The sequence below is a fragment of the Mus pahari genome, chromosome 13 (genome assembly GCF_900095145.1).
Source record: "Mus pahari chromosome 13, PAHARI_EIJ_v1.1, whole genome shotgun sequence".
In the NCBI taxonomy this organism is placed as follows: domain Eukaryota; kingdom Metazoa; phylum Chordata; class Mammalia; order Rodentia; family Muridae; genus Mus; species Mus pahari.
The window spans coordinates 76,249,826-76,271,679 of record NC_034602.1 but is presented as its reverse complement, the minus strand read 5'-3'; the positions used below and the strand labels follow the sequence as shown (position 1 = coordinate 76,271,679).

At 38.1% G+C, this 21,854-nt stretch overlaps 1 pseudogene; it reads left to right on the top strand.

The window, feature by feature from the left end:
* Positions 1–18,005: 18,005 nt before the first annotated feature.
* On the top strand, positions 18,006–21,012 carry LOC110330328 (annotated as a pseudogene).
* The last annotated feature ends 842 nt before the right edge of the window (positions 21,013–21,854 follow it).

Sequence of the window (21,854 nt, the reverse complement as noted above, 5' to 3'; positions counted from 1 at the left end):
GCAAATCAAGATGACTCTGACAATCCACCTTATACCCATCAGAATGGCTAAGATAAATACTCAAGGAACAGTAGTACATGTTGGTAAGGTTGTGGAGAAAGAACACTCCTCCACTTCTTGTAGGAGTGCAAATTTGTACAACCACTTGTGAAATAATTTGGCATTTTCTCAAAAAATTAGGACTAGTTTTTCCTCACTACTCAGCTATACCATTCCTGGCCATATACCCAAATGATGCACTACTGTCTCAGTAGGACATTTGTTCAATTGTATTCATAGTCTATTCACAGCTATTATATTCATAATAGCCAGAAACTGGAAACAACCTAGATGTCCTCAACTGAAGAATGGATAAAAAAAATATGTGGTTTATTTGCATGATGGAATACTACTCAGCCATTAAAAACAAGTACATCATAAATTTTACAGGGACATGGATGGAACTAGAAAATATCAAACTGAGTGAGTAACCCAGACCCAAAAGGACATGCATGGAACATACTCACAAAGAAGTGGCTATGAGCCATAAAGTACAGGAAAACCACATTGTAATCAGCAGATCTAAACAAGCCAAATAATGAGGGCCCAATGGTGGGTGGTTAAAACTTTCTCAGAAGGGGAAACAAAATAGGTATTGGAGGTCAAGGGAAGGAGGGAAATGGGAGGGTGAGGGGATATGGAGGTAAGCAGGATAGAGAGCAGGGTGATCAGACATAAGGACATCAGGGAGAGAGAAGGGAAATCATCAGGAATAGGGGGTCAATCTCAGAACTTTCCAGAGACCTGGAATAAAGGGAACCCCTAGGGGGTCTAAGGGGGAGATGAGACTTCTAGATGTCAGGGATATGGATCCTGACGTGGCCACTTCCTGTAACCAAGTAATACTCCCAATGAAGGGATAAGGACAGCAACCCATCCACAAAACCTTTGTCCGAAAATGTGTCCTACCTCCAAGATGTGCAGGGACAAAGACAGAGCACAGACTGAGGGAATGGCCAAACAGTGACTTCCCAAATTGAGACCATCTCATCGGTAAGAAAGAAGCCCTGATACAGCTAATGGTACTCTGTTATGCCTACAGGCAAGAACCTAGAATAACTATCCTCTGATAGTCTCTACCCAGCAGCCAATTGAAAGAGATGCAGGGCTGGAGGAGCCTGAGAGGTTTCCATGATCTTTCAGTGGAAATATCTGCAATGCCAAATGCATATCCTTCTCCAAATAACTTCAGGCAATCAGGCTTCCACGTCTCAAAGTGTTTAAACCTCATAGGCCTGTCTAAAGGCATTATAGATTGTTCAATGGATACATGGTTTTGAGTACCTGAACATGCATCACCTTCAGGAAAATTTCAAAATCAGTGTAAATAAGGAAAGCTCAAGGATGTAGCTTCATGTCTCCCCATTTTTATTTTTTTAATAATTGTTATTTTAATGATTTTTCAATTATGCCCTGGTCTTAATGATTATAAAGAAGTCTTACTGTATGATAAATATTGCATAATTTATAGAAGTTTTTAAATTTTTTTACTATAACAGACTAATAAGCAATTTCACAACTATCTAGAACTCCAGTTCTAGAGGATCTGGCACCCTTACATAAACATGCAGGCAGAACAGGAATGCAAATAAAAATAAAGGAATATATTTTTAAAGTAGCAAGTAGGCAATTGAATCACCATAATAATTTTTTAAAGTTGTTGATTGTTTTTAAATGTCCTGTCTAATTGACATTTCTGTGGGTATTAACAGGTGATCTTGTTAACAGGTGCCCCAGATATTATCTTTGAACTTTTTCAGGTGTAATAATAAGATTGATTTTATGAACCACATCCTTAATCATGTCATATATACATTGTAGCTCTTGCTCTTTGCAGGAGACTAACAGAATGTCATCCATGTAATGAATAATATTAGCCTGAGGGAAAACCTGCCTTTAGAGTTCCCTCATCAGGTTTCTCTATTGGTGACTCATATTGTTATTGTTGCCACATAATCATATTTATATCAGCATCCCTTAGCTGAATGTTTAACTTTCTCTCCTATAGAACATATTGATTCTGAGCATTCAATTCTTATAAAGACAATTTATAGTAAACCTTTAAGTGGCCACTTGACCAACATCAGCTTTTGTACAGCTAAGATTTCTAAAGCAACTAATTTTGCTCTGTGTTTATAGGTCCCAACATATCTTCATAACTTCATAAAGACCATAACATTTTCTCTCTTTGAGGCTTGATTAATTCTTGACATTCTTCATTGTCATTATCAAAAGTTATAATCTTATAATAATTTGTTCCCACTTTATTTCTTTTTCCATAACATCTTTGAATCTCCCTATGAAATCAGCATAAGGCTCTAAGGGACCATGTATATTTTGTATATAACTATACCCAAAGTCAAATTCCTTATCAGTTTTCATGAAAGCTGCCATAGCTACATACCTAACATGCAAGGAGACTGAAGAATGTATATTATGCAACTGATAATCATCTACCAATCCCTATCAGCATTTCATTGTGACATTTCTAGGATTATCCCTCATTCCTAGCTGGCTAACTTTTTCATGGACTTTATCTGAAAGCCATATTTGCCACTGAAGAGATTGAAAAGGGCTAAAAGCTACTTTAGCAATTACATGAAACCTATGGCAATCATTGCGCATTATTGCTCCAATTAAAATGATATTCATTACTATATGGAACACTAGGTCCTTCTTAAAATCTTTCATAATATCTATGTATAATTCCTGATAATCATTTTTATTTTATTGAAATTTTATGACAATCGCCAAGCACAGTCCATGAATCTAGAGAGGAATGGATCAATGCCATATCCTAGCTTGCCTAGGTTGTAAAGCTAGCCTTTTCATATGCTCTCCTAAGTCCTCATCAAAAAGTGGAGAAATTCAATATTAGATTGGAAATCAATTTCTTTATCCCATGCTACAGGATTATCTTTAGGCAATGTACCATACATATCTGAAGGCTCCAGTAATGTCTCTGAGGAATTGATCATCTGGATAGTTATTAACGGCAGTATTTTTTACTTTTGACTTTGTTCATACTTGGACATATTCTCTTTTATACATTTTACCAATGTTAAGGCATGCCCATACTGTTTATATTCATGCAAGGACTTGGTCATCAGTTCCTGGTGATTATTATCCCTCTTATCTTCGTTAAGTATAGATAATAGCCTGCCTAAGTGACCAAAAATTGAAAGAGGATCCTTTCTCTCTTGTTTATATGCTTTTTCAATATTCATTCAGACTCTATCTCATACTTCTCCATCTAAGGTGCCATCTTCTGCAAACTATGGATTATAATCACAAGCAATTTGAAATTAATCTAGTAGTTGTGACCTTGATACATGTGCTCATCTTTTCATTAAAAAACGATGCACAAGCTCAACATAAAGCATAGTTTTCTCTATTTTCTTCTCTATTAATCTCACTCACTCTGTGAGTGTCCTCAATTTCCTATTATGAAGCCAACTTTAGGTCCCCATTCAGCTTGTTATAGCTCCAGAGACAGTGAAACTTGGTAAAAATGGAGCTGATTAGTGAGGCAGACTAAAATCTCATGAACTACCCACTTTATTTAGAGCATTAGACAATGCACAGTCTGAGGGTTCATAAATATTATATACAAAAAGATCACATGAATTCAAGCTGTTTCCAATCACAAGGATAAGACATGTTTGACAAAAACATGAATTTCTATAGTGGTATATGAAGGCCAGTTTAAATAGTACTTAATAAAGATCACAAGCAATGGGTAATGATATATAGACTTAATCCTATCTGTTACACCCTGGAAGATGACACACATACATACCAAGAATGACCTGTTTTGAGGAATCTGAGGTGACAAGAATATTGTCCTGCTTTCTTGTAGCATTCTCAATTCACTCTGGATTCTATTCCTATGCCTCCAATCCTGGATAGTTCCAACACTACATTATGCAAGGTTACTTCTGGATGAGCACATGATTCCATATTCCTATTGACCAACAGGTTGGCAAATTTTCCCCAGAAATTCAAAGCAGAGATAATTATGGATAGGAAGCGTTTAAAAATACACAATAAAAGCCAAAAAGATTAAATTCATTAAAAATAACATAGAACAATTGAATGTAATTATATTAAAACTTAAATATTAAGGTTATCAAAAGTAATTTATATAAAATATAAGTTATATTTTATATATGCCAACTTTTCTGTAGTTGAGTTATGTCACTGTGGCAAAGTATTAATATTTTCATGTATCATTAACTATTTTGTTTTCTACATATCTTTTCTTGGAAAATGATGATTATGTTCAGCCTGTATGAGTGTAAAAATAAACACAGGAACTTCTTATACACTAGTGTCTCAGTCCTTTGTCGATTTCTCCTTGCTCATCTCTTAGGAGTTCCTCATCTATCCTATGAGTGATATTTAGATCTGTTTTCTCTAAACTACAAGAGCAACATTTTAAAAAGACTAAAATTAGCCTGGTGGTGGTGGTACATGCCTTTAATCCCAGCACTTGGGAGGCAGAGGGAGGCAGATTTCTGAGTTCAAGGCCAGCCTGGTCTACAGAGTGAGTTCTAGGACAGCCAGGGCTACACAGAGAAACCATGTCTTGAAAAACCAAAAACAAACAAACAAACAAACAAAAAAGACTAAGATTTTAACATTTTTAAATTAAAATATTAAAATTTTAAAAACTAAAATATTAAAATTTCTTTTTGAAATTATAACATCATTTCTCCCTTTCCATTCCTCCCTTCAAACATTCTAATACCCATGCTCCTTTGCTCTATTTCAAACCCATGGCCTCCTTTTCCACTAGATGTTGTTACATTCACATATGTAAATGTCTCTACATTTATTTTCTTAAATATAACCTAACCAATTTTTTAATGTCAAATTTGGCTCCATCAACACAGATTATCTAACATTTAACAGGTTTTATTTTGTTTTGTTTTGTTTTTTGTTTTTGTTTGTTTGTTTGTGGGGTTTTTTTGGAGATTTGATGGTGAAATCCCAGCAACCATAGGACCCAATGCCAGAGTCTACAAGTGGCTTCCCCAGAATGACCTTCTTGGTAAGACTTTGAAAAACAAATGCTTTATTAAGAAGTCTGACTCTCTCTGACTCCTATACTTACCTTTCTTGACTTCAAAATCCTTTATATTACACTTAGTGAGTAGATAATTTAAGACAACAAGATAACTCATTGATTCTTATCTACTATGGACTTCATGTGTTCAACTGGAAATGAGTACTTCAAAATGCCAGTCTCAATTCACCAATAAATCTGAAAAAAAAAAGTTATCTGTAAATTTCGTTTCTTATTGTGCTGAGACAAAAATACTTCAAGTTTAAGAATCTTTATGTAGAAACATCTCTTTTCAGTTCCTCATATTATACATTTCTGCTTATGTTTCTACAGCTTATAATTAATGTTAACCTGAATTCATCTTATTCTAGGACATCCAAAAACCAAAGGCTTCCTAACTCATGGCGAAGCCAACGACCTCTATGAGGAAATCTATCATGGAATCCCTATGATTGGCATTCTTTTGTTTGGAGAAAAACATGATAACATTGCCCACATGGTGGCCAAAGGAGCAGCTGTTACACTGAATATCAGAACAATGTCAAGGACAGGTTTGCTCAATGCACTGGAGAAAGTCATAGACAATCCTTTGTGAGTTTAATCTTTTAAAATGTGTATTATTTATTTATTTATTCATTCATCAATTCCCTCATTGTGTTTTGATGGAAGGCCAAATGAACAAGAATTATCCTGAAGGTAATAATGATGATATGCACAGATATAAATTAAGGCATGGTTCAGTATACATATAATTCTCTCCTTTGGTTCTTGTTTTTTAACTCCTTGCTATGCCTTATGTTTCTTTGCTATGTAAACCACAGTGGTCTTAAATGTGCAACCCTTCTGCTTCATCCTCAACACTCCTTGGCCAAGACGCACATACCACCAGATCTGATTAAATTTTCATTTCAATTCTTTTAGTAAAGTAACATCAAAATCATTTCCTCTTGTCCTTTAAAGACAAGGCATTTTTGTGAGACTTCTAACTGAGAACAAGTTGCAGGGACTCGGACTCCTGTGCCAGCTCTTGGGACTCTTTTTCTCCTGTTGGCTTGCTCAGTCTAGCCTTGCTATGATAGTTTAGATTCAACCTATCTTATTTTCTTTTGTCATGTTTGATTGTTATCTCTTAGAGACTTGTTAATGTCTAATGAGAGGCAGAGAGGGAGTGGACCTGGAGGTGAAGGGAAGAGGAGGAATTAGCAGGACTAGAGGTAAACAAAGGAATTATCATTATCAGGATACATTGTATAAAAGAATAATCTATTTTAAATTTAAAAAAGGAGCACTCCAGAACACTTGTTACTATAACTTCATATCATTTACTGGGTAACTACTACCACATATATATGATTCTTTTTTTAAAATTATGTGTTTAAAATTTTATTATATTTATATAGGTACACATACTATGTATATTTGGGAGCATTCTTTTTTAAATTATTTTATTTATTTACACTACAGGCATTGCTCCCCTCAATGTCTCCTCTCCAACTGTTCCCCATTCCACTCACCCTTCTCCTTGCCTCTGAGATGATGTTCCCCCTTAGACATTCTCAAGACTCTCTAGGATTAAGTTCATCTTCTTCCACTGAGGTCAGAAGAGGCAGTCCTATGCTGTTTCAGCAACCAGCCTGAGTATTCTGCCTTGGCAGTGGCTTAGTCTCTGGGAACTACCAGGGTCTGAGACTGCTGGCCTTACTATGGAGTTATCCTCTCCTTAAGCTCCTTCAAACCTTCCCCTAATTCCTCCTTAGGGACCCCCAACTTCAGTCCAATGCTTGGGTGTAAATATCTCCATCTGTGTTAGTCAGCTGCTGGAAGGGTCTCTCAGAGGACATCTATGCTAGACTCCTGTCTGTAAGTACATCATAGCATCAGTAAGTATCAGTCCTTGGTGCCTCCCCCATTAGATGGATCCCAAGTTAAGCTGGTCACTGGATAGCCTTTCCTTCAGTCTTTTATCCATTTTTGTCTCTGCAGTTCTTGAGACAGGAATAATTCTGGGTTAGAAATTTTAAGTGTATGTTGGTAACCCTGGCCCTCCACTTGGAGTTCTGTCTATCTATGTATGATTCTTTATTCTAAGAAATGTGTATATATAGCATTCATTAGGTGTACTTCAATTCTAATTTTATCAAATGACTTGACAGCATTCTCTAGTAACTTAAAATTACCTTATTATTTCCTATTTTGAAATCTTTATAAGGAAATACATCACTTTCACTCTTAGCAGTCTGTTGGGAGAAAGTTTCCTGCTCCGTTGGAGCCATTTGTTGTCTTGTTCTTTCATAAAATTTGTATCACCATGTTATGATTTGCCCATAAGGCAGGCCAACAGTTTTATTTTATAAGTAGGACAATTTGATGGCTAATTACAACTATAACTTGAATTGATTAAGGAATACAAGGAATCCCAATTGGGTCTCCACAGGATGCAAGCAGCAGAGGTGAATTGTCCACAATCCCCTGAACTCCATTGTCTAGCTCTGGGCTCACTCTTCAGTCCAAGAGGGGTTTGTAGGGCCCCAAGCACATCCTGCTTCCGTGTACAAACCTCAAGGGTCCCAAGCCAAATCTTGTTCCAACTAACCCATCCTAGTCAGGTCTATCTGGGAAGCAGAAAATCCTCCTGCCATATAATAATAAAAATATTAAACATGCAGAACAATGAAAGAATATTAAAAGCTCTGAGGGGAAAAGGCCAACTAACAATTGACCACAGACCTACAAGAATTAAAACTGACTTCACAACAGAGACTCTAAAAGCTAGAAGGGCCTGGACAGATGTCATATGGTCCATAAGAGATCACAGATGTCAGTTGAGACTACTATACCAAGCAAAACTTTTAATTACCATAGATAGAGAAACCAAGATATTCAATGACAAAACCAAATTTAAGCAATATCTTTCCACTGACCAGCCCTACAGAGGATACTAGAAGGAAAACTCCAGCGCAAAGAGGCAAACTACACTGAAGAAAACTCAAGGAATAAATAATTTCACACCATTAAAAAAAATACACAAGAAAGAGCTATGTCAGAGTCCTGTCAGCAAAATCTTTCTGGCAAATGCAATAGTGTCTGGGTTTGGGATACCTGGATGGGGCAGTCACTGGATGGCCTTTCCTTTAGTCTCAGCTCTGAACTTTGTCTCTGTAACTTCTTCCATGGGTATTTTGTTTCCTGAGGCTATGCCAATGGCTGGTAAATACAGAAGTGATGGTCACAGTCATCTATTGGATGGAACATAGGGCCTCTAATGAAGGAGCTAGAGAAAGTACACAAGGAACTGAAGGGATCTGCAATCCTATAGGAGGAACAACAATATGAACTAACCAGTATCCTCCAGAGCTGTATCTCTCATAGCATATGTAGCAGAGGGTGGCCTAGTCAGCCATCAATGGAAGAAAAGGCTCTTGGTATTGTGAAGATCATATGCCCCAGTATAGGGGAATACCAGGGCCAGGAAGCAGGAGTGGTTGGGTGGGGGAGCATGGAAAGGGGAGGGTATAGGAGGCTTTGGGGATAGCATTTGAAATGTAAATGAAGAAAATATCTAATGAAATGCCTTAATAAATAAACAAATAAATAAATAAATAAATAAATAAAGGAGAAAGTAGGGGAAAGCCTCGAAGAAATGGGCACAGGAGAAAAATTCCTTAACAAAACAGCAATGGCCTGTGCTGTTAGATCAAGAATTGACAAATGGGACCTCATAAAATTGCAAAGTTTCTATAGGGCAAAAGATACTGTCAATAAGACAAAAAGGCCACCAACAGATTGGGAAAGAATTTTTACCAATCCTAAATCTGATAGGGGACTAATATCCAATATATACAAAGAGCTTAAGAAGCTGGACTCCAGAAATTCAAATAACCCCATTAAAAATGGGGTACAGAGCTAAACAAAGAGTTCTCAACTGAGGAGTACCGAAGGGCTGAGAAGCACTTGAAAAAATGTTCAACATCCTTAATCATCAGGGAAATGCAAATCAAACAACCCTGAGATTTCACCTCACACCAGTCAGAAAAGCTAAGATCAAAAATTCAGGGGACAGCAGATGCTGGCGAGGATGTGGAGAAAGAGGAACACTCCTCCATTGCTGGTGGGATTGTAAGGTTGTACAACCACTCTGGAAATCAGTCTGGCGGTTCCTTAGAAAACTGGACATTGTACTACCAGCAGATCCAGCAGTACCTCTTCTAGGTATATACACAGAAGATGTTCCAACTGGTAATAAGGAAGGACACATGCTCCACTATGTTCATAACTGCCCTACTTATAATAGCCAGAAGCTGGAAAGAACCCAGATNTCCCTCAACAGAGGAATGGATACAGAAAATGTGGTACATTTACACAATGGAGTACTACTCAGCTATTAAAAACAATGANTTTATGAAATTCTTAGGCAAATGGATGNATNTNGAGGATATCANCCTGAGTGAGNTAACCCAATCACAAAAGAAGTCACTTGATATGCACTNNNTGATAAGTGGATATTAGCCCAGAAACCTAGAATAACCAAGATTCAATCTCCAAAACACAAGAAAATCAAGAAAGAAGAACAACATGTGGATACTTCATTCCTCCCCAAAATAGGGAACAAAATACCCATGAAAGAAGTGGCAGAGACAAAGTTTGGAGCTAAGACGAAAGGATGGAAAGGATGGACAATCCAGAGACTGCCCCACCAGGGGGTCCATCCCATAATCAGCCACCAAACGCAGACACTATTGCATATGCCAGCAAGATCTTGCTGAGAGGACACTGATATAGCTCTCTCTTGTGAGGCTATGCCAGTTCCTGGCAAATATACAAGTGGATGCCCACAGTCATCTATAGGATAGAACAGAGACCCCAATGGAGGAGCTAGAGAAATTACCTAAGGAACTGAAGCGGTCTGCAACCCTATAGGTGGAACAACAATATGAACTAATCAGTACCCCTAGAGCTCGTGTCTCTAGCTGCATATATAGCCAAAGATGGCCTAGTCAGCCATCATTGGGAAGAGAGGTCCCTTGGACTTGCAAACTTTATATGCCCCATACAAGGGAACGCCAGGGCCAAGAAGTAGAAGTAGGTTGGCAGGGGAGCAGGGTGAGGAGAGGGTATAGGGGACATTCGGGATAGCATTTAAAATGTAAATGAAGAAAATATCTAATAAAATAAGTTAAAAAAGAAAAAGAAAAAAGAAAATATCTAATAAAATAAGTTTAAAAAAGAAATGTAATTGAAGAAAATATCTAATAAAATGCCTTAATTAAAAAATAAATAAATAAATAATAAATAAATAAATAAAAACAAATACACATACAGACAAACATACACACTCATAAACAAACAGTACCCCCACCAATATCAAAATAGCAATCATTGGTCATTAATATCTCTCAACAACAATGAGATCAATTCCTCAGTAAAAAGAGATGAGTATAAACATAATCCATCATTCTGCTGTATATTAAAATTAAATCTCAATAGAAAAGATATACACTATGTCACAATAAACAGCTAGAAAAAGGTTTCAGAGCAAATGGACTCAAGAAATAAGCTGTAGTAGCCAGTCTAATATCTAATAAAATAGACTTTCAACTGAAAGTAATCAAAATGGGGAAGGATGTTACATGTTCATTAAAAGAAAATTCACCAAGATGTCTTCTCAATTCTTTTGTTTAATTTTATTTTCTTTACTTACTTTTCTAATATTATCACCTTTCCTGGTTTCCCTTCAGCCTCTCCTATCCAAGCCCCTCTCTCCCTGCTTCAATGAGGGTGTTCCCCCACCCACCAACCCTCTCCTGCCTCCCTGCCCTGCCATTCTCCTACACTGGGGTATCAAGCCTTCACAGAACCAAGGGCCTCTCCTTCCATTGATACCTGACAAGGCCATACTCTGCTGTAGCCATGGGTCCCTCCATGTGTACTCTTTGGTTGGTAGTTTAGTCCCTGGGAACTCTGGGAGACTGGTTGGTTGATATTGTAGTTCTTCCTGTGGAGTTGCAAACCCCTTCAACCACAATGCCTCAATTCTGAACAAGTACATCATGAGTGCAAGGGCAAAAACACTTGTAAAAGAAACACTACTAAAGCTTAAATCACACTCCAACACTTCTTCATGTTAAAAGTCATGGAGAAATCAGGGATATGAGGTACATACATAAATGCAATAAAAGCTAAATACATCAACCCAATAGCCAAAATTGTGTTAAATGGAGAGAAATTTAGATCAATTTCACTAAAGTTGGTGATAAGAAAAGGCTGTCCACTCTTTCTCTATCTCTTTAATATAGTACTTAATGCTCAAACTAGAGCAGTAAGAAAACTAAAAGAAATCAAGTGGATATAAGTGAGAACGATAGAAGTCAAAGTATTGCTTTTTGCACAGGATATAATGATGTACATTAATAGCCCCCAAAATTCTACCAGAGAAGTCTGACAGCTGATAATCTCCTTCAGCAAAGTGACTGAGTACAAAGTTAACTCAAAGAAATCAATAACCCTCCTTTATACAAGTGCTAAATGAGTTGCAAAAGAAGTTAAAAAGACAATACTTTTCACCATAGCCACAAATAATACTAAATATCTCGATGTAATTCTAACTAAGCATGTAAAAGAAGTATATGCCAAGAACTTTGAGTCCCCTAAGAAAGAAATTGAGGAAGATATAAGAAGATGGAAAGATCTGCCAAGGTCATGGTTCAGTAAGATTACCATAAGCGGAAATGATCATCTTACAACAATCATTCTCTAGATTCAATACAATTCCTATCAAAATTTCAGCACAATTCTTCACAGATCTTGAAAGAACAATTCTCAACTTCATATGGATAAAACAAAAATTCCAGGATAGCTTAAAGAATCCTGAACAATAAAAGAACTTCTGAGTGTATCACTGTCCCTGACATCAAGTTGAACTAGGAAGCAATTGCAATTAAAAAAAAAACTGCACGATATTGGTGTTGAAACATAAGTATGGGTAAATGGAATTGAATACCCAGAAATAAACCTGCACGTGTATGCACACTTAATTTTTGACAAAGAAGCCAAAACTATAAAATGGAAAAGCCTCTTTAACAAATCCTGCTGGTCTAACTGTATATCAGCATATAGAAAAATGCAAATATATATATATATATATATATATATATATATATATATATATCCCTGCATAAAACTCATGTGCATATGAATTAAAGACTTCAGCATAAAACCAGATACACTAGATCTAATAGGCCAAAATATAGGGAATAGTATTGAACTTGTTGGTACAGGAGATAACTTCATGAACCAAGCACCAATGCTCAGTCACTAAGGTCAAGAATTACGAAATAGGACTTCGTGGAATTGAAAAGCTTCTACAAGTCAAAGGACACCATTGTCAGGACAAAACAACAGCCTACAGATTGGGAAAAGACCTTTACCAACTCTTCATCTGACAGAGGGCTAATATCCAAAATATATAAAGGAACCCAAGAATTTTGACAACAACTAACCAAACAACCCATTTTAACAATGAAGTACAGAGTTAAACAATTCCCAAAAGTGAAATCTCAGGTGGATGATAAGCACCCAAGAAAATGTTCAACACTCTCGGTCATCAGGGAAATACAAATCAAGACATCTCTGAAATTCGAACTTAGGCCATCAGAATGCCTATGATAAAGCTCAAGGGACACACATTCAGTCAAGTTTGTAGAGCAGGGAAAGCACTCATCCACTGCTGGTGGGAGTTCAAACTTGTGTGACCACTCTAGAAATTAATTTGTGGGGGTTCTCAGAAAATCGAGAATAATTCTACCTCAAGACTTAGCTATTCCACTCCTGGGCATATACCCAAAATATGTTCCACTATCCCTGATTAGTACAGACTTTGAATATTTTTTTAAGTGTTTCTCAGCCATTGAGGATTCCTCTGCTGTGAATTCTCTGTTTAGCTCTATACCCAATTTTTTGATTGGAATGTTTTGGTTTTGTGGAGGTTAGTTTCTCAAGTCTTCAAAGGACCAAGGGGCCTATCTTCCTACTCATGATCTACAAGGATATTCTATGCTACATACAAACGAAGGGCCTTCAAAAGACCAAGGGCCTCTCCTCTCATTGATGACCTACAAGGCTATCCTCTGCTACATATGCAGCTGGAGCTATGGGTCCCTCCATGTGGACACTTTGGTTGGTCGTTTAGTCCCTGTGAGCTCTAAGGTTACTGCTTAGTTCATACTGTTGTTCCTCATATGTGGCCACAAACCCCTGCAGCTCCTTGGGTTCTTTCTGTAGTTCCTCCATTGGGGACCCTGTGCTCAGTCCAATGGTTGACAGAGAGCATCTATATCTGTAATTGTCAAACACTGATAAAGCACCTCAGGAGAGAACTATGTCAGACTCCTGTCAGAAAGTACTTGTTGGCATCCATAATAGTTTCAGGTTTTCCTGACTTTATATGGGATTGATCCCCAGGTGGAGAAGTCTCTGGATGACCTTTCCTTCTGGCTGTACTCCACATTTTACCTCTATAACTCCTTCCATAGTTATTTTGTTCCCTATTCTAAGGAGGAACAAAGAATCCACACTGTGGTCTTCCTTCTTCTTGAGTTTCGTATATTTTGCAAATTGTACCTTGGGTACTTGGAGCTTGTAGGCTCATATCCACTTATCAGTGAGTACATACCATGTGTATTCTTTTGTGATTGGGTTACCTCATCCAGGATGATATTTTCTCGTTCCATCTCTTTGCCTAAAATTTCATAAATTCATTGTTTTTAATAACTGAGTAGTACTCCGTTGTATAAATGTAGCACACTTTCTGTATCCATTCCTCTGTTTAGGGACATCTGGAATCTTTCCAGCTACTGACTATTATAAGTGAGGATTCTATGAATATAGTGGAGCATGTGTCCTTAATACATGTTGGAGCATCATCTGGGTATATGCCCAAGAGGGGTACCACTGGGTCCATGGGTAGTATTGTGTTCAATTTTCTGAGTAACCACCAAACTGATTTCCAGAGTGGTTGTACTAGCTTGCAATTCCACCAGCAATGGAGGAGTGTTCCTCTTTCTCCACATCTTCACCAGCATCTGCTGTCACCTGAGTTTTTTATCCTAGCCATTGTGACTGGTATGAGGTAGAATCTCAGGGTTGTTTTGATTTGCATTTCCCTGATGACTAAGGATGTTGAACATTTCTTTAGGTGCCTTTCAGCCATTCAGTATTCCTCAGTTGAGAATTCTTTGTTTATCTCTGTTCCCCATTTTTAATAGGGTTATTTGGTTCTCTGGAGTCTAACTTCTAGAGTTCTTTGTATATATTGGACATTAGCTTTCTATCAGATGTAGGGTTGGTAAAGATCTTTTCTCAATCTGTTGGTTGCCATTTTGTCCTATTGACAGTGTCCTTTGCCTTATAGAATCTTTGAAATTTTATGAGGTCCCATTTGTCAATTATTGATCTTAGAGCATAAGCTATTGATTTTCTGTTCAGGAAATTTTCTGCTGTGCCTATGTCTTCGAGGCTTTTCCCCACTTTCTCTTCTATTAGTTTTAGAGTATCTGGTTTACATGGAAGTCATTGATTAACTTAGACTTGAACTTTGTACAAGGAGATAAGAATGGATCAATTTGTATTCTTTCACATGCTAACTGCCAGTTGAACCAGTACCATTTGTTGAAAATGCTATCTTTTTTCCACTAGATGGTTTTAGCTCCTTTGTCAAAGATCAAGTGACCGTAGATCTGTCTGTTCATTTTTTGTGTCTTCATTTCTATTGCATTGATCTACCTGCCTGTCACTGTTACAATACCATGCAGCTTTTATCACTATTGCTCTGTAGTACAGTTTGAGATCAGGGATGGTGATTCCACCAGAGGTTCTCTTATTGTTGAGGATAGTTTTCTATATATTAGGGTTTTTTTTGTTGTTGTTGTTGTTATACCAGATGAATTTGCAAATTGCTCTTTCTAACTTGATGAAGAATTGAATTGGAATTTTGATGGGGCTTGCAATGAGTCTGTAGATTGATTTCAGCAAGGTAGTCATTTTTACTATATTAATCCGGCCAATCCATGAGCATGGGTTTCTTTACATCTTCTGACATCTTCTTCAATTTCTTTCTTCAGACACATGTAGTTCTTGTCATATAGATCTTTCACTTGCTAAGTTAGAGTCACACCAAGTTTATTATTATTATTATTATTACTATTATTATTGTTATTGTTATTTGTGATTATACTGAAGGGTGTTGTTTCCCTAATTTCTTTCTCAGCCTGTTTATCCTTTGACTCGGGAGAGGACACTGATTTGTTTGAGGTAATTTTATACCCAACTACTTTGCTGAAGCTGTTTATCAGGTTTATGAGTTCTTTGGTGGAATTTTTGGGGTCACTTAAGTATACTACCATATCATCTGCAAATAGTGATATTTTGACTTCTTCCTTTCCAATTTGTATCCCTTTGACCTCCTTTTGTTGTCTAATTGCTCTGCCTAGGATTTCCAGTACTATATTGAACAGGTAGGAAAAGAGTGTGCAGCCTTGTCTAGTCACTGATTAGTGGGATTGCTTCAAGTTTCTCTCCATTTAGATTGATTTTGGCTACTGGTTTGCTGTATATTGATTTTGCTAAGCTTCGGTAAGGGCCTTGAATTTCTGATCTTTCCAAGATTTTTATCATGAAGGAGTGTTGAACTTTGTCAAATGCTTTTTCAGCATCTAATGAAATATTAGTATGGTTTTTTTTCTTTGAATTTCTTTATATAGTGGATTACATTGATGCATTTCTATATATTTAACCATACCTGCATCCTTGGAATGAAGCCTACTTGATCATGACGGATGATATTTTTGATGTGTTTTTGGATTTGGATTGTAACAATTGTATTGAGTATTTTTGTATCGATATTCATAAGGGAAATTGGTCTGAAATTCTCTTTCTTTCGTGGGTCTTTGTGTGATTTAGGTATCAGAATAATTGTGGCTTCATAGAATGAGTTTGGTAGAGTTTCTTGTTTTTGTTTTGTGGAATAGTTTGAGGAGACTTGGAATTAGGTCTTCTTTGAAGGTCTGATAGAACTCTGTATTAAACCCAATCTGGTCCTGGACTTTTTTTGGTTAGGAGACTATTAATGGCTGTTTCTGTTTCTTTAGGGGATATGGGACTGTTTAGATTGTTTATCTGATCCTGGTTTAACTTTGGTACCTGGTATCTGTCTAGAATACTGTCTATTTCATATAGATTTTCCAGTTTTGTTGAGTATAGACTTTTGTAGTAAGATCTGATGATTGGGGGGAAGGGGATTTCTTCTTTTCCATTGTTTTATCTTCCTTTTCATTTCTAATTTTTAAAATTAGAATACTGTCTCTCTGCCCTCTGGTTAATCTGGCTAAGAGTTTATCTATCTTGTTGATTTTCTCAAAGAACCAGTTCCTCATTTTGTTGACTCTTTGTATTGCTCTTTCTGTTTCTACTTGGTTGATTTCAGCTCTGAGTTTGATTATTTCCTGCCATCTACTCTTCTTGGGTGTATTTACTTCTTTTTCTTATAGAGCTTTCAAGAATGCTGCAAAGCTGCTAGTGTATGCTCTGTTCCATTTTTTCTTTCTTTTTTTAATTTTGGTTTTTTTTCTTTGTTTTGTTTTGTTTTGCTTTGGTTTGGTTTGGTTTGGTTTTGAGTCACTCAGAGATATGAGTTTTCCTCTTAGCATTGTCTTCATTGTGTCCTGTAAGTTTGGGAATGTTGTATCTTCATTTTCATTAAATTCTAAAAATTCTTTAATTTCTTTCTCTATTTCTTCCTTGACCAAGTTATCATTGAGTAGAGCATTGTTCAGTTTCCATGTGTATGTTTGCTTTCTGTTGTTTTCCTTGCTATTGAAGACTGGCCTTAATCTATAGTGATTTGATAGGAGGCATAGGATTATTTCAATCTTCTTATATCTGTTGAGGTCTGATTTGTGACAGATTATATGGTCAATTTTGGAGAAAGTACCATGAGGCACTGAGAAGAAGGTATAATCTTTTGATTTAGGATGAAATGTTTGATAGATATCTTTTAAATCCATTTGGTCTGATATTTCTGTTAGTTTCACTGTGTCTCTGTTTAGTTCGGGTTTCCCTGATCTGTTCATTGCTGCGAGTGGGGTGTTGAAGTCCCCAACAATTATTGTGTGAGGTATGTGTACTTTTAGCTTTAGTAAAGTTTCTTTTATGAATGTGGGTGCCCTTGCATTTGGAGCATATATATTCAGAATTGATCATTCTTCTTGGTAGACTTTTCCTTTGATAAATATCCTTCCTTATTCTTTTTTATGTCTTTTGGTTGAAAGTTGATTTTGTCCCATATTAGAATGGTTACTCCCACTTGTTTCTTGGGAATATTTGCTTGGAAAATTATTTTTCAGCCATTCACTCTGGGGTAGTATTTGTCTTTGACACTGAGATGCATTTACTCTATGCAGCTAAATGATGGGTCTGTTTATATATCCTATCATACCCACTCCAGTAGTGACTCACAACAGGTCCAAAAACCTGGACCAGTCCTGAGAAAAAGTTTCAAAAGAAATTCAGCCTCCTGGAGCCCTGGCATTTCCAATAATCTGTATACTCAAACCCTATCCGCATGTTCAGTATTATTCACAGGTGAAGTTTCCACCAGTGTTCCAATGTCCTGAAAATTCCTTAAAGCCAGGAGCTCAGAATTCAGTAGGAAAGGTTACCTATTCATTAACATTCTAATTCACTTTTAGTAAAGACTGGTGATACTAATTAAGCATTACAAAGAACAGAAGCCAGAATAGCTCAGGGCTAGTCTGCAGAGGACAGGGAATACACATTGCCCTGGTAAAGGTGGATTTTAAATCCCCCCCAAAACAGGTTTTTCTGCTTGGCCCAAAGGAACAGCAAAATGGAGGATTTACTGGGAACCCCTGATGGTAAGGTTTAACTATTGACTAGCCTTGCACTTGGATTCCTCCTCAAGCTGCCTGGTCTCACCCTCTTTTGTTGTATACAATCCTTTGTCTTGTGTCACTGTAACTGCGGATGTATCCTGTCCCACTTTTCTTGTTTGTTCTGTATTAAAAGTGTGATGCTCATTTTAAACAATACACTCAGTTTCTCTCTCTCTCTCTCTCTCTCTCTCTCTCTCTCTCTCTCTCTCTCATGAATTAGCATTATTAAGCAATATTAATATATATGATTTGAGCAGATAAGCCAAACAGCAGACCACGCCAAGGTGATTCCACGTGAGAGGTTTATTAAGCAGGGATGGGGAGCGGCAAAGTGGGTAGAAGAGTAGAGAAGAGAGAGAGGAGGGGGAAGGGGGAAAAGAAGAAGAGAAGAGAGAGGGGGTGAAGAGAGGAGGAGAAGAGAAAGAGGAGGGGGTGATCTCCTAATTTATAGGGAGAATGACATCCCACCAATGAGGGTGGGGACTGAGCCAGGTGAGTTGTGGGATTGAGGGTCGTTGTCCTGGCAACGCAGGTCTAGTGTCACATGGTTGGGCCAGGCCTTGGAGTGTCCTGGTGCTAACACTCTCTGACTGTTTGTCACTCACCGAATCCTCACTCATCTGCAACCAAGATCCCGGTCCATGCAGATAGGAGACCTCACAAAGGAGGCAGTCAGTGGCAATATCCAGTCTGTTAGTCTATGTCTCTTTATTGGGGAATTGAGTCTATTGATGTTAAGAGATATCTGCTGCTGCTGCCACTCCCTTGTCAAGCTGCAGGCCTGTGGAAGTCCTATCAAGCCATACACGAGTGGATTGCAGTTGGCCATTTTATGCAAAAAGACGTGGTAGCCTAACCTGCTAAAGCTTTCATCTCTGCCAAATCTTGCCAGAGAACTCAACTCCAGGAAGGCTTTCTGCCAGTCCCCAAAGTTGTATTTTCATGCACTACAGGGAACCATCATCACCCAGCATATGCAAGTGGGTATGTGCCCTGCCTTGCAAAATCCAATTCTCTGATCTGCTTCTTTAGATTTTCCCCAGTGCCAAGGGTTACTTTCTTTCCATGAATGGTCAAGCATTGTTAACTGGCAGAATGCGATGCAGAGCTGTGGATTTGGTTACCTGAAACTCAGGACCTAGTGCTCCTAGCTGTAACTTAGAGGGTTTTAAGCTATCCAAAGCATCAACAGCATCCGGGTGACTCTGAGGATTAAAGAGAGGTCTGCAGGTTGCGATGTTACGTTGCTTGTCTTTGGAGTATTACTTCATGAAGTCCCACTGAGTGGCCAAGATGAGGCTCATTCTGAGGCTGACAATGCGCCAGGCAAAGCCCTGTACAGACTACTCCAGGCTTCACCTCCCAGAGAAGTTCAATTCCTTCTTGCACAATAACAGGCATGTTGCTTCTGTATGCAGGGAGCATTCCCACTGTCCATATAAGAAATGTTTAGAAAATCTAAACTACTGCTGGGGTTATAACAAATCTTACACACCAGAGTTCAGATTCAGTTTCCCCATTTGCAGTTTTGTTGACTTGAGATAGACAGACACACTGGAGTCAGCCCAGGACATGTTCTGGAAACAAGCTGACTTTGGATATGCACAAGAGCAGCTGCAGGAGATAAGACCATTCTACCAGCCAGATAGAGCAAGCAACTCAAGTCTGGTTTGCTCTCTTTATCTTCAGTATCATAGAGCTATTGAGCTATTCCTGGACTAGAGAAAAATCAAGAGAAACTAAGACAGATTCAAGGAAAATTTTCTTCAGGGTGGTGAAATTGGAGGATACTGTGGTTTGCTGAGCTGCAAGGCTACACTCAGCTCAATTTCAGGCCTATAGAAGATGCTAAATGTGACCCTGCTGTTGAAAAACCAATGTATTTCATGATATTAGATGCAGATATTAACATGCACTACTACTTCTATGATTTCCTGAATCTCTACCTCATTCAGCACATTAACAATTTTTTCAGTCCAGAAGTTCGCATCATGATGTGGGACACCAGCTCTTATGGATATGGTGACCTCTTCTGCAATACCTGGAAAGTGTTTACTGACTATGATGCCATACATTTGAAAACCCATGACTCCAAAAAGATGTGTTTTAAAGAAGTTGTGTTTTTGTTGCTGCCCTGCATGTGGTACGGACTGTTCTATAACACACCTCTGATCTCTAGCTGTAATTATGTTGGGCAGTGATGGTGCACGCCTTTAATCCCAGCACTTGGGAGGCAGAGGCAGGTGGATTTCTGAGTTCCAGGCCAGTCAGGTCTACAAAGTGAGTTCCAGGACTGCCAGGACTACACAGAGAAACCCTGTCTCGAAAAACCAATAAATAAATAAATAAATAAATAAATAAATAAATAAATAAATAAATAAATAAACTGGATTATTATTATCCAGAGCCTTCTCCCAGCATGTGCTACATAGGCTGAACATCACTCAAGAGGGACTCAAGGATGGTAAAGTTCAAATCACCATTCTTGTATGCAGCACCAAATACCAGAAAAATCCTGAACCAAAATGAGCTGGTAAATGCAGTGAAAACAGTATCCACATTTGAAGTCTGAGTGGCTGATTACAAGTACAGAGAACTCAGGGATTTAGATCAGCTCAGGATCATGTACAACATGGACATATTTATTGGCATGCAGGGAGATCTGGCCTTACCCACTTACTTTTCCTTCTGGACAGAGGTGCTGTGTTTGAACTGTACACTGTGACGATGGATGGGTGCTGTTACTTAGACCTGACCAGTCTCAGAGGCATTCACTTTATCACCTGGTGGAAGCCCAGTTTTCCTCAAAATAAGGGGCACCATCCAACTATGGGAGAAACCCCCCCCAAGTTTACCAATGACCCTTTCGATGTAGAATTCATGTACCTTATCCTTCAGGCTACGGAACATGTACTGCAACACCCACAGTGGCCATTTAAAAAGAAACACAATGAACTATAGAAGTGTTGAGGTGGCCCACGCCTTTAATCCCAGCACTCGGAGGCAGAGGCAGGCGGATTTCTGAGTTCGAGGTCAGCCTGGTCTACAAAGTGAGTTCCAGGACAGCCAAGGCTACACAGAGAAACCCTGTCTCGAAAAAACAAAAAAAGAAAAGAAAAAAAAATGTGTTGCGATTGTTTAAAGTGTTGAAACACTTTCACATCCATAGACTCCCAATCATAGGAGCAGAACAACCTGTCATATGCTACTGTAAGCTGAAACTTAACTTTTCACTTCTGAATATCGTTCAGGCTGGTCTTCAACTAATAATCCTCTTCCTGAGTCAACCGAGTGCTCAACTCACAGGTGTGCCCCACCTTGCCTGTGTACAGAATTACTTTTTGTACATGAAAGCACACCTTCAGGAGACTCTAAGTCTTCCACATATTTACTGTGTCTTTGCTATTTATTGAAAGTATTTTTTGCACTGAAAAATATTTTTATAGTTCTTAGGTGGGCAGATGCCCATTTTTGGCAGGGCTTTCCTGTGTGGATACCAAACTTGTCAACTTCAGCTGCTTCAGAATGGATATGTGTGTTTGTTAATTGGAATGTGATCACAATTCTAGAGTGTCACAGCTTGTGGTTCATCTACTTGGATTAACTCAGAACTGTTGTTATTTACCATTTTATGTTCATAAATAGTGTTGTAGGGCCTGGGGACATGGCTTCCTGTAGAATGATGTTGGGAACAAAATAAATAAAAGGAGGAGGGGCCCAGGGAAAAAGGGGAGGAAACTGGGCCTAGCTTCTGGTCAGAGATCCCCTGTGCTCTGGGCAGGTGGATGCAGGTGTTGGGGGCT